General features: G+C 32.6%; 1 long non-coding RNA gene and 1 pseudogene across 1 annotated transcript; both read right to left on the reverse strand.

Moving 5' to 3' along the window:
• Window positions 1–7,448: 7,448 nt before the first annotated feature.
• LOC111434922 lies at window positions 7,449–12,048 on the reverse strand (annotated as a pseudogene).
• On the reverse strand, window positions 9,547–10,746 carry LOC111434989. Its single transcript, XR_002709015.1, has 2 exons — window positions 10,399–10,746; window positions 9,547–9,750 (listed from the first exon to the last, which is right to left on the reverse strand). It is a non-coding gene; the product is annotated as an uncharacterized LOC111434989 (long non-coding RNA).
• Window positions 12,049–15,333: the final 3,285 nt, after the last annotated feature.

Consider the following 15,333-nt stretch of genomic DNA (forward strand, 5'->3'; position numbering starts at 1 on the left):
ATTCTGACAAAAAATGTTATAGGTTGTTTAATCAACGTTTATTTAGTGAATTTATGAGAGAGAAAATAGCATAGAATAAATTTAAAAGTGTTACATCTAACTTCTAAAACATGACTAGATTATGACCATTCTTACATGCACATTACCGAAACCTTTTGAAGTTTAATTAAATTAAGAATAATTTATATATATATATATATATATATATATATATATATATATATATATATATATATATATATATATATATATATATGTTTGAAATTCTAAAATGAAAAATACAACTTAAATCATAAATTTATACACAATAATTTAAAACCCGTCATTATTTTATGTAAAACATGCTTCCAAAATAACAAAAGAATGAGAAAAATTTATGTCGAAACAAAACTCTATCTGAACAATCTCATGACATTCCTAGTAAAGGTCTAGTGAGTGACTCAATTGCTGAAATTTAGATATGGGATCACAAGCATTCATGACTTTAACTAACTTGGTTATGGTGAAATTTAAAACTTAACTTTTTGGTTCCATATACACACTTTTATGTACATAAAATTCTCTAAGCATGCATCACTTTCATACACCCTAGGCAAGCAAACTAGAAAGCGTAAACAAAATTGTCTAGAATTTTAAAGCTATGGTGGAGAACCAAAATAGCTTCCCCATTAAAAATTTTCGTACAGATAGAGGTGCCGAGTTCATGTCTAAAGAATTCTATTTGCTTTGTGTACGGAAAAAGACAACCAAAGGAAGTTAGCATCTCCTTACACTCCATAACATAATGGAATTGACAAATGAAATTGAATTGTTGTGGAGATGGCAAGAAATATCTTACAAGCAAGGAGACTTACAAACCATCTTCGGGTAGAAAGTTTTAGCAATATATGTGTAACACCCGCTCATCGTCAGTGCAAATCACAAGAGCTACCGCTGACATCGATAATAAACTCCGACAACCCATCATAAATTTCAAAAATAATTCCAAAACATCCCGTAAAACATTTAAAACTATACTATTTAAAAACTTAAAATAATCAAAGTAAATTTTTTACAGTAAAAGCACAAGTACACAAAACAGGCACAGGCATGGATTTTCTATAGTCTCTAGCTTGCTGGTCTCGTCCTCATCCTCGGTTGGTCTGCATCAGCTAAATCTGGAAAGAAAAATTAAAAATAATTTTGATGAGTAATTAATTTACCCAATAAGTAGCCCGCTTATCTTTCATGAGTTCATAACTAATCTTTCTAGGTGTTTTTAAGTTTTATTCGTCATTGACTCCTAGTTTCTCTTACTAGAGTCATCTGTTCATTAATGAAGTATCTTAGCTACCTCTAGCTTAGGTTACTGACTCTCTCTCGATATTCTTATCTAGAATTTTTGAACTCGTATGTAAGACTCGCTCTCGGTTAAATACGGCCCGTCTACTAATTTCTCTGGCGGCCTGTTTTATCTCATATACCAACGGTCAGGAGTACTCATGCTCCCTAACTTAGCACACAGCGCATGGGTCAGGAATTCCACGGGAATTGGTAAACTATCATACTCATATAAATAAGTCATGGCTCAACAACCAGCAAGCATATCCTAGAGTCATAACCTTTGCATTAACATGCATAACATACTCACATTTACTTACTGCATGCTTTCATACATTTATCATGTTCAACACATAGAACATTCCGGTTATCATTTATAACATACTTACATCACAGGCAAGCAGTCACAATATACAATAAACATTCAGTATTATCAAAGCTCATTTTAACATTCTAGGCTCTTAATCATGTAAACAATGTACTCACATGTTGTAAACAAGTTAAGAACTAGCTTAAAGAATGATATGCTACCTACCTGATTTCGAACTCCTTTTCCCTTGGATGTTTGTTTAATAGGGTATTTCAACACAATTCCTTCCAATTAGACCTATATTTCACAATTTTCGAACTCCTTTTCTCTTTTTACTACATTTAATCTACCTTACAAAAATAGCATACATGGCTATATACGGTCTCAAAACGAAAATCTTCTGCCTTATAAGGACAACATACATGTGTTTATACAGTCTCAAGCCTTACAAAGAAAACATACATGACTTTATACCGTTTCAAAACGAAAATCTTGACTTTAGTGAGACATTTAAAAAGTTGTAACTTTCATAGTTTATGACCATAATTAGCCATTACGTAAATATAATCTTAAAGTAAATAAAAAAAAAAAGACTTAAAATACATTAAAATATTGAGATATTTTAAGTTGAATGATATTTTATGCCACAAAATGCTCTTTGAGAAATAGTTTTTTTTTTTTTTTTGCAAGATTTCCTAGAATTTTGAAGCTACTTAACATCAATGTTTAAAATCAAGATGGAACTATCTGACTTCTACAACTTTACAATTTGTGTACACACTCGTCTCCACCACACAACTCAGGTTGCCTATTTATAGGTTCTTAAATCATTATTAAATTTTATGTCAATCATTTATCTTATATTATTCATAAGTCTTATTTCATACCTAAAACCATGAGTCTAAGTTATAGGTTTATCAAAAAATTGAAACTATGTTCCATTAGCTCGTCTGAGCTTATCATAGGATTTTCTTTCTTAAAAAATCATCGTTACTTAAAATCTAGTTCATTGAAACACATCAATTCTTGAATCTAACACTTTAGAGTTTATTATCTCTCAAAGTTTGTCAAGAAACTCAAAAAAAAAATGGGAGATAAGAGTTTTAAATTTTTAATCTCGTTTTCCTTTAGATCCATGACTTTTTTTTTTTTTTTTTTTCGAGTTTTAGGTTATGAAATTAGTAAAAAAATGGTTAAGGAGATTTCGTTCACCATTTGTGAAGCAGTTGATAAATGTAATACCAAGAAGTATTTTGAGACACCCTCGAACCCAAAAGTTTAAATAAGTTGAATGAATATTAAAAAAGTAATTGGAAAATAAAAATTATGGAAAATAGGGCAAAAGTGTCTTTTAAATTTATTATTATTACTTTTTTTTTCCAAACTTACCAGATTTTTAGTTCCTTATGAATGAATCTCCATAATTCAAAAAGGGAAAAATGACCCAAAAATAAAAATAAATAAATAAATAAGAAACGTTTTAAAAAAATTTGGATTTTTTTTCCAAAAATAATAATAAAACATCTATAAAGGAAAAATTACAAAAATACCCCTGAAGTTTGAAATATTTACGATAATGCAACTCTTAAAAAAAATCACATTCACTACCATAATCGCCTGAACAAAATTTATGAATTCTCTATATTTGAATGTTTGGTCTTCTTCAAAATTAGACCGCCTCTGAGATGCACAACTCATCGAATTCAATGGTTGGTAAGCCTCCAAATACGAGAGTTTTTTTTAGTGAAAGATCTAGAAAATTTGGGAATTCATGGCAATTCTAGAGGTTTCAAGGTAGGTGGAGGCTCCCTCTATGCATTATGAAGTGTGGGCAACAATTGATTGCAACACCAAGTCTTCAATCAAGAGTTCTAGCCTTTTGGTTTTTGAATTCTCTTTTTTCGAATTTGTGATTCACACATGCTCTTCAAACTTGTTTCTACACGTTCTAAACAAGATTGCCCGCAACTTTAGCGAAGGAATCAAATATTGAAAATGCCTTTAACCCAAATGCCCAATATGACCGGCATTGATAAAGCTTGAAGAAAACTAAAAAAATCTAATCCTAAGCTACACGTAAATTCGTGGAGTAAGAGGTCTATCCAATTTTGTTTATGCACCATAAATGATAATTTTTTAAGAAGACGTCAAATTTAAATACTTACTTTCAGTCCTCGTTCAAAATTGAGCATTCCTCAAACTTTAGGGGAATGGAGCGATCCTTTTTCATGGACACAAAGCCTAAATAAGCTCTAGGTTGAATTACCGAAGAGGATCAAGGTTCTGCGCTTTGGTTAACTTGCAGGCCAAGGCTTTGACCCCAAAATTAGCCACGATCACGTAAATTCGTTCACTTAATATTATTTCTTGACCTTAAGGGAAGTACAAGGGAGAGGTTTCGTGAAGAAATCGTGGCCTAAAAATATCTCAATTGCTCTAACCAATAAAAAGTGATTTTGGTTTTACTCCAACAAAGAACCGTGTTTTCCATCAATTTGTGAGATTATATCAGTACACCTCAAGGTAAGAAACTTGTCCGTAACTCTTCCTTGATTACAAGTAGAGTTTCACAATTATATTTTATTGGACATATAAACAAACCTAGATCTCATAAATCAGAGTAAGATCATCTCATAGATGCTTAGTAGAAACAAATTAACCAATCTAGATCATTAAAACATGCTCGGGTTCATATTGACATAAAATCAAAAACAAGGAATTAAAGAAAATTCGACCACGTCATCATCTTCAACTTCCGATAGTGGTGATTTACCTCTAAAAATAGAACTCGACAGCACGTATTAGTGACTATCTCAAGTTGGTTTGCTTCTTCAAACTTGTAGACCAATCATCCATGAAGCTTTAAGTTCACTATTCACAAATTTTAGTTCACTATATAGATAAGTAGTGATTGAGGGAGAGGCCTCACTCACCAAGCCATTTTTTAAGAAATTATGTTATTCTTCCTCTCGGTTTAGGGACTTCTAGACCTCTGCTCCTTTCGATCCTTCTGCAAAGTTGTGGGATTCTTTTCCTAATCTTAAAGGGATAAGCCTGTTTCTGCAAAGTTCTACCCTCAATGATTTTACCCGATTTAAGTTGCTATAGGTTTGTGAGAAGACGATTTCGACCTTACTGAAGAACTCAGAGGGAGAGTGCGAAAAAGGAAGTGGGGAATCCAGCAAGGACAGAGAAGGGAAGAAGAAGAGGAAGAAGAAGAAAAAAGAAGAGATATTCTGTATGAAAAGGGAAAAAGAAGAAGCAAAAGAGAAGAAATGGAGAAAGAAGATTATGGAGAAAGGAAAAGAAATGAGTTGAGATGTATGCAGGACTGTCTCGTAGAGACTCTTGTCGTCCTTGAGAGCATGCTTTTAGTATGGTCCTTGAGAGCATGTTTTTAGTATGATATAAAGCACGTTATAGGAAACTAATTATACAAGTTTGAGCATAGAATTGGTTGAGATGAACAGACTGAATGTCATTATCTATGTTTACTAAAGTATGTACACACTATTTTATGAACTGGATTTATGGTTAGGTATCCAAGTTTAGATCGCTATGCTATGTCTCTTTATCATCTGTTTATGATGTATGTGGTTATACGGGGGCAATTAAGGGTTCACCACCTAACCTCTAGTCGTGAACCTGACTTGATTGTCAGAGGTTCAGATAACCATAGAACTGACTTATGATATTTTATAATCTTTGTACCCTGTGGCGACTACTGTGAAGTTTGCTAGTTAGCTTCTTGTAGTGAGCGTGTCACAAGAGGCACGGGTCTACAGTTATGCCTTACAAATTGGTCACGATTATTGTTCATGCATGTGAGTTATGCGGTTATACGGGAACGGTAGGGATTCACCAATTAGCCCCTCATCGTAAACCTAACTCAATTGTCAAGGGTTCGGATAACAATAGAACTGGTATATGATTTTATGGTATATGATTTTATGATACATGATTTGTGCCTGTGGGCAATATTAAAAGTTTGCCGGTTAGCTTTCTTTTGGTGAACCTGCCCCGAGCGGTAGAGGTCCACAGTTGCACCTTAGATTTGATCGAGGCTTGACATGGATGAACCCTATGAGATTTATACTGATGTCGCACCTCGAGGACTTTGAGATATGATCATGATGATGAGAGACTAGCAGAAACGACTAACTTGGAGACGTAAAGAACTTAAGAATATTACGAGGGCTAGAGGTCCAGATAGGGCAAAGAACCAAGAGAAAGTAGAATGAGAAAACCTAGGGGTGTAGTCTAGGAAGAGCCTATACGGGGCCCAAAAGAGAATAAGATACAGAACGTATGAACAACATCAATAAGACTTAATAACGAAATATGAACTACTAGCAAACTTCTTACTAACTATATTTTATATACTCATTTAAGCTGCTATAACTTTCTTTTTGGGTGGAGTTTAACGCAGCGGCCGAGGCAAAGGTACACGTGGGCAGTTGGCAATAAAAAGTCTTAAGTTCCTTATCCTGTATTTCATGTATTTTAAATAGTTTGATCTCCTAGTGTTGTATTTTAGTGGTATTTTCTTATTTATTTATAAAAGCAAAAAACTTCATTATTATTTTAATCAAATTTCAAAGTACATGGGTTTCAACATCACTGTGTAACGGTCCGTGGTTCAAATTTTGTGATTTAAGGGATAAAAGTGAGCTCATGAGGTGTACTGTGGATGGAGAATTTTGAAAAAAGAAAAAAAAACAAACAAACAATATACTCATACCTAGAAAGTTTCAGCTTCGTTTGTTTGATTTTAAGGCTCTATTTCAAATCCACCATAACATTTATGAAGATTTTCTAGTTAAAAGCCCACAATTTTAAGAGCCAATTATATATAAGAATTCAAATTTTGGGACTCGAGGTTACCATTTGCACCTGCTAAATCAGCCTTCAATCAGTCAATCAACTCATCCACCTGCACAGAGTTGATCTGTCTTGTGTCTTATGCTAATTAGTTTTATTCGTCGCCATATGACTAACCGTAGAAAAAGGCACTCGAAAGCAACTACGTCGATACCAAGGTATCTAACTACTTCTAAGAATGCTAGACTGTTTACAAACAAACTCAATCAACTTACAAACTATACAATTATGCGTATTTAGATTATGAAGGATATTTAGACAGGAGGCGGATGAGAATTATTGAGAGGAGTAGCACGTTATTGTCTAATTAAGAGGAAGATCATGGGTTTGTAAGGAACGTCATTTCTATTAAGGCCTTTTGGGAAACTAATAGTAAAGCCATAAGAACTTATGCTCAAAGTAGACAATATCATACCATTGTGTAGATCGTGATTTGTAATATGGTATCAAAGTCATGTCCTTAATTTAGCCATGTCAATAGAATCCTCAGGTGTCGAACAAAAAAATTGTGTGCCTCGAAGATAAAGTCAAAGGTGACTTGAGCATCGAACAAATGATGTACTTTGTCCGACAGCTTAAGAAAATCACGAGTTTATAAGGAACACAATCTCTAATTGTATGAGGCCGAAAACTAAAAGTAGAACTTGTGTTCAAAGTAAAACCTTTATTAATAATTTTTTTATTATTTTCTTTTATATATTTTTTAAGTTCCTAAAATTTTTCTATGTACCTCATCTTGAAATTCACCTATCGTTGATAAAATCTAAAAAATCAAGCTTAAAAAGAAAAAAATTATTAACACTCTGTATATAAAATACATTCCCTAACTATTCCACGAATACCTTTAAATCAAATTCCATAATTGTTACTCTCCATAAATTTATCAAACAACCCTTCATTAAACAATATATAATATTTGTTGTCAATGTGTATGAATCTATGTAGGCTTGATGATGAATAAAGATGAGACACGATCCTTGGTCTCTTGATCCTCCAAAGTATGTCCATCTCTATGTTGGTAGACTGTGTGAGAAATTCTAGCGACATTTAACGCCATTTCAATGAAATCTTGAGAGATGATTGGTGAATAATTCAACATTTGAATTTCATTCAATTTCTTCCAGACTCGATAATCAAATCCTTTATATATCTTCGTGCTTCATGTTCAGAGGCACCTGTGTCATTCATGTAATATTGGAGAGACTTAGCAACTTCACCTTTCTCTACTTCATCCTATGAAATAGAAAATTTTCATTCTTAGTGTTATTCGTCCACATGCTAGAAAATTAGGAAATTAATAGCATGAAGAATTTTATTTTAAAAGAAATACCTATGATGAAGCTAAGTCATTGGTGAGACGAAAGATCATGGATGAATGTCAAATAATATCAGGATAGTCTTCCAAGTATTCCAAATCCTCTTTCATTATTGAGTTTGTGGCAAAGATGTAAGCATGAACGAGAAGAAGAGATCTCGATACTGAAATCCATGCATTGTCTAAATACTCTTGGAATGTTGGCTTATAATTGGTGTAGTGCCATCTTGCCTCTATCAAGAACGTTTTGCATAAATCTATCCACTACAACATTTTTAATGTCGAAGGAGTTACGGTATCATAAAATTATCTTAATGCAAAAAAAAAAAAAAAAAAAAAAAAAAAAACACAGAATTTTTCATTTAGCATAAAATTTAATCTAATGAAAAAATATTTACCATTTTTCTTAGATATTGAATGACATTGACTCCATGATTCTTAACAACATCGAAAGCCACATCGTTGATTGTGTTGTGGAGAGCAATAAAACATATCTTCATGTAGTTAGGCAATAGGCAATGCATCAATTGCGCCAATATCCCATCTAAGAATATCAACATATAATCATTTGTTGAATAAAACCTTCATTTATTAATTACGACAATTTTGAACACCAATTATTTGTCTTGGTAAAACTTTTTTTTTTTTTTTGTTAAATTTGGTTCGATTTAGTGGGTAGAAGTTACCTCTCGACAGCATCGGTGAAGAGTTCAAGTTCATTCAAAGTTCCATACACGTCATAAACATCGTCAATTATATATTGTTATTAATGAAGTAATTTTAGTAGACATTCTTCTAAGATATCCGAGATGAGGTTTGCATCCCATTCCCACCGACCAAAAGAAATTTTTCATCAATCTATCTCTTGCAAAATCGAGTTTTTGTCCGAGCTCAACGCTCTTCCACCACCTTCGTATATACCAAATAAACCATTACAATACATTAGGTTCAATTTTTAAACAAGAATTAGGTGAAAAATAATATCAAATATAAAAAGACTTCCTAGATTATATTTTCTTTTAAATTTTTTTTTTTCACAATTTAAAAAAAATCATAATTGACAATTAAACTTATTACCTAGAGACATATTTCAGGTCATCTTGATTTGTGGATTGGACAATATTGAAGTCTAACATGGCCAAATCTAACAACTCAAGATTCGGTTCAGGTTTTCTTCGATACAAATCGATGAACCATCTAACCTCCAATCTTGGCATTCTCCAATGAAATGGGAGTTCAAGAGCATGCCTTACCATAGTACAAATTATTTCATCACCACTAGATTTAAAGTATTTGGCACTACAACAAATAATGAATTCGATAACATACGAAAAACGCTATCATAGACTTTTTATAGCGTTTTTCGTACGTCGTGACAGCCCATGTTATTAAAAGTCTAAAACTTTTTATAGCGTTTTTTTATAGCTATAATATATGCTATAATATAGTATAAAACTATAGCTTATATACATTGTTATAAAAATATTTCATAGCATTTTATTAAAGCTATAGCAGTTGAATATAGCTAAAATGTTATGTTATCTTTAACTTATTATAACATTTTTTTAACGCTATAATATAGTATTCATAGCTTTAATCTTATACTAACAATGTCATTTGGTCATTTATTATTAAATTATCATTTCATTAATTATATTTTGATAAATAAAAAAATCTATTCATGTATTCATTTTTAACTAAATCCACACATGAACAATTTATTGCAAGTGAAATACTGTAATTTCCATTCACAATTGAAACTTCATCATCTATTTACATTACAAAATGAGTATTAAGTAATTTTGTATAATAAAAAAGTTCTTCAAACAATACAAAATGAGTATTCAGTTATTTGGATCGATGCTCGATTGTCTGGGACTGCTTCATGCCTTTGTATTGTAAGTCTTCTATCACCTTCCATTTCCTATAAATAACCAATAACCAACCATCTTTAATTTTATATTGCATTTGCTTGGTTTAATAAACAGAATAAAAAGAAGGTAGCATGTGTACATCTATATGTGTAGGTCATAGGCTTATCGCTCCTTTCTCGTGCTAACCTTCTAGTATTGAGGAGTTTTTCTAGGTCTATTTAAAAAAAAAAAAAAGTTCCAATAGACTAACTTTACTCTATTTGATAACTTTGAGAGAATTTTAAGCAGCATAGGGCGGTAAACAAACTGATGTGAAGTTTGTCACCTATGATATGCAATGTATTCTAAACATATATGACAACACAAAAAAAATACTAAAATACTAAGGTTCGAAAAGGAATAAAACGGTTTTTCCAACCCATAATAAATTCTTCCAGCCAGCTTCATCTAGGGATGGGGTTGGAATATGAGAATTTTAAAGAGTAATAATAAGAAAACATATGGTTTTAGAGGTCTTGTGTCTTGGCTAAATGTTTGAATGACGGTCCACTTTATGAAAAATAGAAAAAATAGAAATAATACCACAACAAGACAACTAATGAAAACAAGTTCAACCATGCAACTAAGCCACAATATCACAACACTTCAATGAGAGATAGTGCACTTACTCTTACTTCAATGAGAGATAGTGCACTTACTCTTACAGTTGCTATACAGGTTATAGGTTACATCGATAAGCAAGATTCTTACTTCGACAAATAATGTGACGTAATGAATTCCTCCAAGCTCTTGTCCACCTACATCAACTAAAGTAGGTGATGATGCATTTAAAATTTCAAATAAAGTTATCACAATATAGGAAGATTTGAGTCCAAATAAAGTTGGACGTCGAAGTGAATCAGAATAATACATTGCAGAAAAGCTTCAAAGAGAATCCTTTCCATGTGAGCTTACATTTATGAGACTTAAGCATGTGAACGACCACAACCAAGAAAACCATCTACGATTAAATAGAAGCTGCCAAAGCAGCTCCTTCAAGCCCCATAAAAACCCCCATAAAAAAAATTGATGCTTTACAAATACATTAGCATATAAACTCTCTCGTTCTCACATCCTAGATGTAGGCCTGTTCTTTCAAAAAAATCGGAAATCTTACTATTGTATTGAACGTAAAAATCCAACTCTAATATAGAACCCAAAAGAGAATTGATTGCTGAAGCTTTGTATAAATTTACCTATAATATATTAAATCGAAGTTCAACCAATTACATATGCATACATTATACAGTTTTAATGTTTATATATGAATGTATTTACATTGCATTCTCAATGGTATTGACATTTAGTTATACGAAGAAAGCTATGAAGGCAACGATAAATAAAACATGCAATTCCAACATGCGCAAATTGTTAAAATAAAAATTATTTGAGAGAAAATGGTCGCCTTCTTCGTCCCCTCCTTCGCCATATCCTCCGTCTTCTCCTTCATTCCCTTCGCACTTTCCTTCGCTCTCTCGCTCGTAGTGACATGGTCGATTAGGGTTTTGAAATTTTGTATTAAGAGAAAAAGAAATGCAATCCAAATTGTTAAAATAAAAATTATTTGAGAGAACGAAATATAAAAAAGAAAAAAAAACAACAAAATGGAATTTGAAAAAGAAATGGGTTACCTTCCGAGATATAATAGCCGTGTTGCCTTAAAATCCTAAAATGAAGAGCCGTGGCATATAAGTTGTTGTTCCACTCTAAATCCTTTCCACTCCGGAACTCTTCATTCATATTCTCTAACACTTGATTTATTTCTATTTGGAAGTGGTATGACAGTCCGAGCCTTTGTAGTTGGTCGACTAGCTCCAATTGTCTCAAACTATCTCCATCCAATAATAATTGTTTGTTCAATATCAGATTCACTCTTCTTTTTAGCATATCTCTCCTATTTAAACTCTTTTCCCCCTAAAATTAAACAATGACTTTGTTGTGGGTAGATAGGTGAAAAATAATTGGAGATAACATATTCATAATATTCAAACTAAATTATAGTGAATTCACTCCGCGATTCAACAAATTCATGCTTCCAGATAGGAGGTTGGTAATTTGCAGACCGCCGAACAACAGAAGTATTATAAACTTTTGTATCGATAGTCGATCGCTTAATCATTTGGAAAGGAACATAAACGTTAGGATAAGAAGAAAGATTTGGTGGGGAGGTAAGCTTATTAGGATGAGAAGAAAGACTTCGTGGGGAGGTAAGCGTAGAGATGGAGGAAAGAAGAGGAAGATGGAGAAGACCCATTGTCATATTGTGAGCAAACAAATGTCTCTCAATTGCTTTATAACATAAAAGTGAAAGAAGTCTCCCAATTCCTTTTATAAATTAATGTTCTCATTTTGAAATAATTAGGAGAAAAACGTGTATGGTTGTTATCTCCAATCAATAATTCTCCTCCTCCCTACTCTCCACCGCATAAACCTTATTATCAGGTAAACGCTACATGTCATGATTTTGGAATATTAATTTTTGTGGAAAACCTTTGGTTTAAATTATTTCATAAAAGATACACTAGAGTTAAATAAAAAAGCTGAACTAACTTAAAGGCTACTTAAAAGATATGAGTAAGAATATTCAAACATTGGTTCTATGGCTTCTATCGCGACGCTGTCATTCATACACGAGTGTCTTACTTTTACTTGAAAAATAAGAGTAGCACGCTTGAATACTGTTGTAATAAATACTTAGTAAGTAACTCCATTATTGAGCTTGGAAAATTTAAACAAATCCTATATGGTTGAACAAATCATTTTAAAACATCATGGCATGCCTTGGGCTGCTTTCAGTTCAAGCAAGGTTGGATGTGTAGTATTTCTCTACACACAATCTACATATGCGCACATGAGCTCACTAAGCAGGCTCACATACCCCTAGGCATGACTCATCGGGCTAGCACTAGCTAACCGGTTGATGGATACAATGGAGGGATAGGGTCTACATAACATCACGAAGAACACTAAATATTCTGGTTTTTCATCTACGTTATTATGTTACTAAATTTCAAATGAATTTATGAACATTTAAGTCTATGACAATCTTTAAAGTGAATTATTAAAATGATTTTTTTCTACGAACAAAAGTACAAAAGTTATGACATGCATGTAGTAGTGATCTTATTTTAAAAGAAAAAGGAGGTCGCTACAGCACAATTCTATTTTATTCATTCACATTTTTTAGAACAAATATTATTTGCACCAGATTTCTTTAACGAGTGTAGGATTTTCGAAGTTGCCCTAGTAATAATCAATGTCTCCTTCCTCTCTGGCAGCCGTGCATCGCTATTTTCCTTGTTTTCGAGACCAAGAAAGTCGGCTACTACTAGTTCTATGTATTTATGAGCATTGCTTTGTCGCTATTAAACATAACCATGCCAAAGGTGAAGGGCAATGGATCGTATTTTCGAGATCTGGATTCAAGGTTTTCATGACAATGGTCACCAAATCTGAAACAATTTAGTTATTACGGCGCCACAGTCTGTTGGATGATGGAAGTCCCACATCGGTTAATTTAGGGAACGATCATGGATTTATAAGTGAGGAATACTAACTCTATTGGTTTGAGGCCTTTTGGGGAAGCTTAAAGCAAAGCCATGAGAGCTTATGCTCAAAGTAGACAATATCATACCATTGTGGAGAGTCGTGTTCGTCTAACACAGTCATCCCGCCACCGACAACTACTCACATATACCTACTCTCGATCAGACAAAGAAGAAAGAGACTAATGTTACTTTTTTATGTTTCTTACTTTGTTTTTAACTTCTTGTTGAATAATAGTGTTTTGAAGAGTACCATTTCATGAAATTTTAATGAGCTGGGTAGCTGTGTTGCAGTGTGACCCACTGCAAAAGGGTACTACTAACCATTGCTTGAAAGAGTTATGTTTTGGTTTTATTTTCTAACAACAATGCTTTTCAAAAAGAAATAAACGTGAAAAAGATTTTTATAATTATTGAAGATAGTAAAGACTTCAAATTTTTCAGCAAGAAAATATATCAACACCTTACGGCTGTAATCAACCATAAACCTTATGAAATATTTCTTCCTACTGTTGGAAAGAGGTCTGATGGGTCCATAGACGTTTGCATGTACCAATTGTAGCCTTTGTGTTGCTCTCCATAAACTTCTCTTTGGAAATGCGTCCCTATATTGCTTGAACAAATGAGTATATAAATAAAGGTGAGCCACACCCTAAGGAAAGCTATCTTGAAGATAGGTTGGTTGAGAAAAACTTAAAAAAATTGAAAGTTATTATTTGTTTAAATGATAAGAATTTCAAAGTTAAAGCATGCTTTATTTTGAGTCATTTATATTGGGTTACCCTCCCCCGACTATTTCCTAAGAAATATGTGGGTAAGAACAAAGCATCCTGAAAAAACTCGTGTTAGATTTTGGGATAGTTTTCACTTTTATATGCGAGGGAGTAAGTAACGTGACCATGTTGTAGGAGAATATCGTGACCATCATGTACCGATTTAGATTCTGAATCATGAATATGAATAATTACAATATGTTTGGTTTTATTTGCAATTGGGGGAGACTAAGAACAATGCTTTCCATAATGATATTAACTAAAAATAAGTCATATATCAATGATTATGTACTCTTTTTTTAGATTGACACGTTTATTATGAACATCAAAAAGAGGAGACAAAATTGGCCAATGCCCTTTTTATGTGGTCCAAGTTGTTGGGCAAAGAGTACCATAAATGTATTTATTGTTCTCCATCGTAGAGTTGTACACAATTTCTTTTCTTCGTTGTTTGCATAGTATTATGTTTAACGTTTTATTTCTAAGACTTCAATTTCATCTTGTGAGTAAATAAACTCGACTTGTTAAAAACGAAATCACATGCATTGAAATTTTTTTAAGAATCATGAACCTTCACAATTTTACGATATTATCTACTTTGAGCCCAAACTCTTGAGATTTTACTTTTGGTTTCTCCCACTTTGAGCAAGTCGAGCTTATTTACTCACAAAGTAAAATTAAAGTCATAAAACTAAAACGTTTAATTAAAACATAATATTAGGCAAACAACGAAAAAGAGAAATCGTGTACCGCTATTGTTCTTACCTTCCGTCTCCCTCAATTGCAAATAAAATTGTAATTAATCATATTCATGATTCAGAATCTAAAATCGGCACAGGTTGGTCACGATATTCTCCTACGACATGATCACGTTACTTCCCCTCGCATATAAGAGTGAAAACTATCCCCACAATCTAACACGAGTTCTTTTGGAATACTTTTTTCTAACCCACATGTTTCCTAGGAAAATAATTCGGAGGCCACCTAATATAAATGACTCAAAACAAATTATGCTTAAATTTGAAATTCTTATGATTGAAACACAGAAAACAAAAAAAAAAACAAAAATGGATTACCTTACTTCGGTATATAATAACTTTCAATCCTTTTAAGTTTTTCTTAACCAACCTATCTTCAAAATCGCTTTGGTTATTTATATACTCATTGGTTGAAGCAATGGGTTGAAGCAATGGGTATCTACAGGTGGATTCCTCTATCTAATTGTTTTTTTACTTAGTCTCTTTCTTTTTTTTTGGTAAAAATATAATTTATTTTT

Source organism: Cucurbita moschata, unplaced genomic scaffold, assembly GCF_002738365.1.
Source record: "Cucurbita moschata cultivar Rifu unplaced genomic scaffold, Cmos_1.0 Cmo_Scf00047, whole genome shotgun sequence".
Lineage (NCBI taxonomy): Eukaryota > Viridiplantae > Streptophyta > Magnoliopsida > Cucurbitales > Cucurbitaceae > Cucurbita > Cucurbita moschata.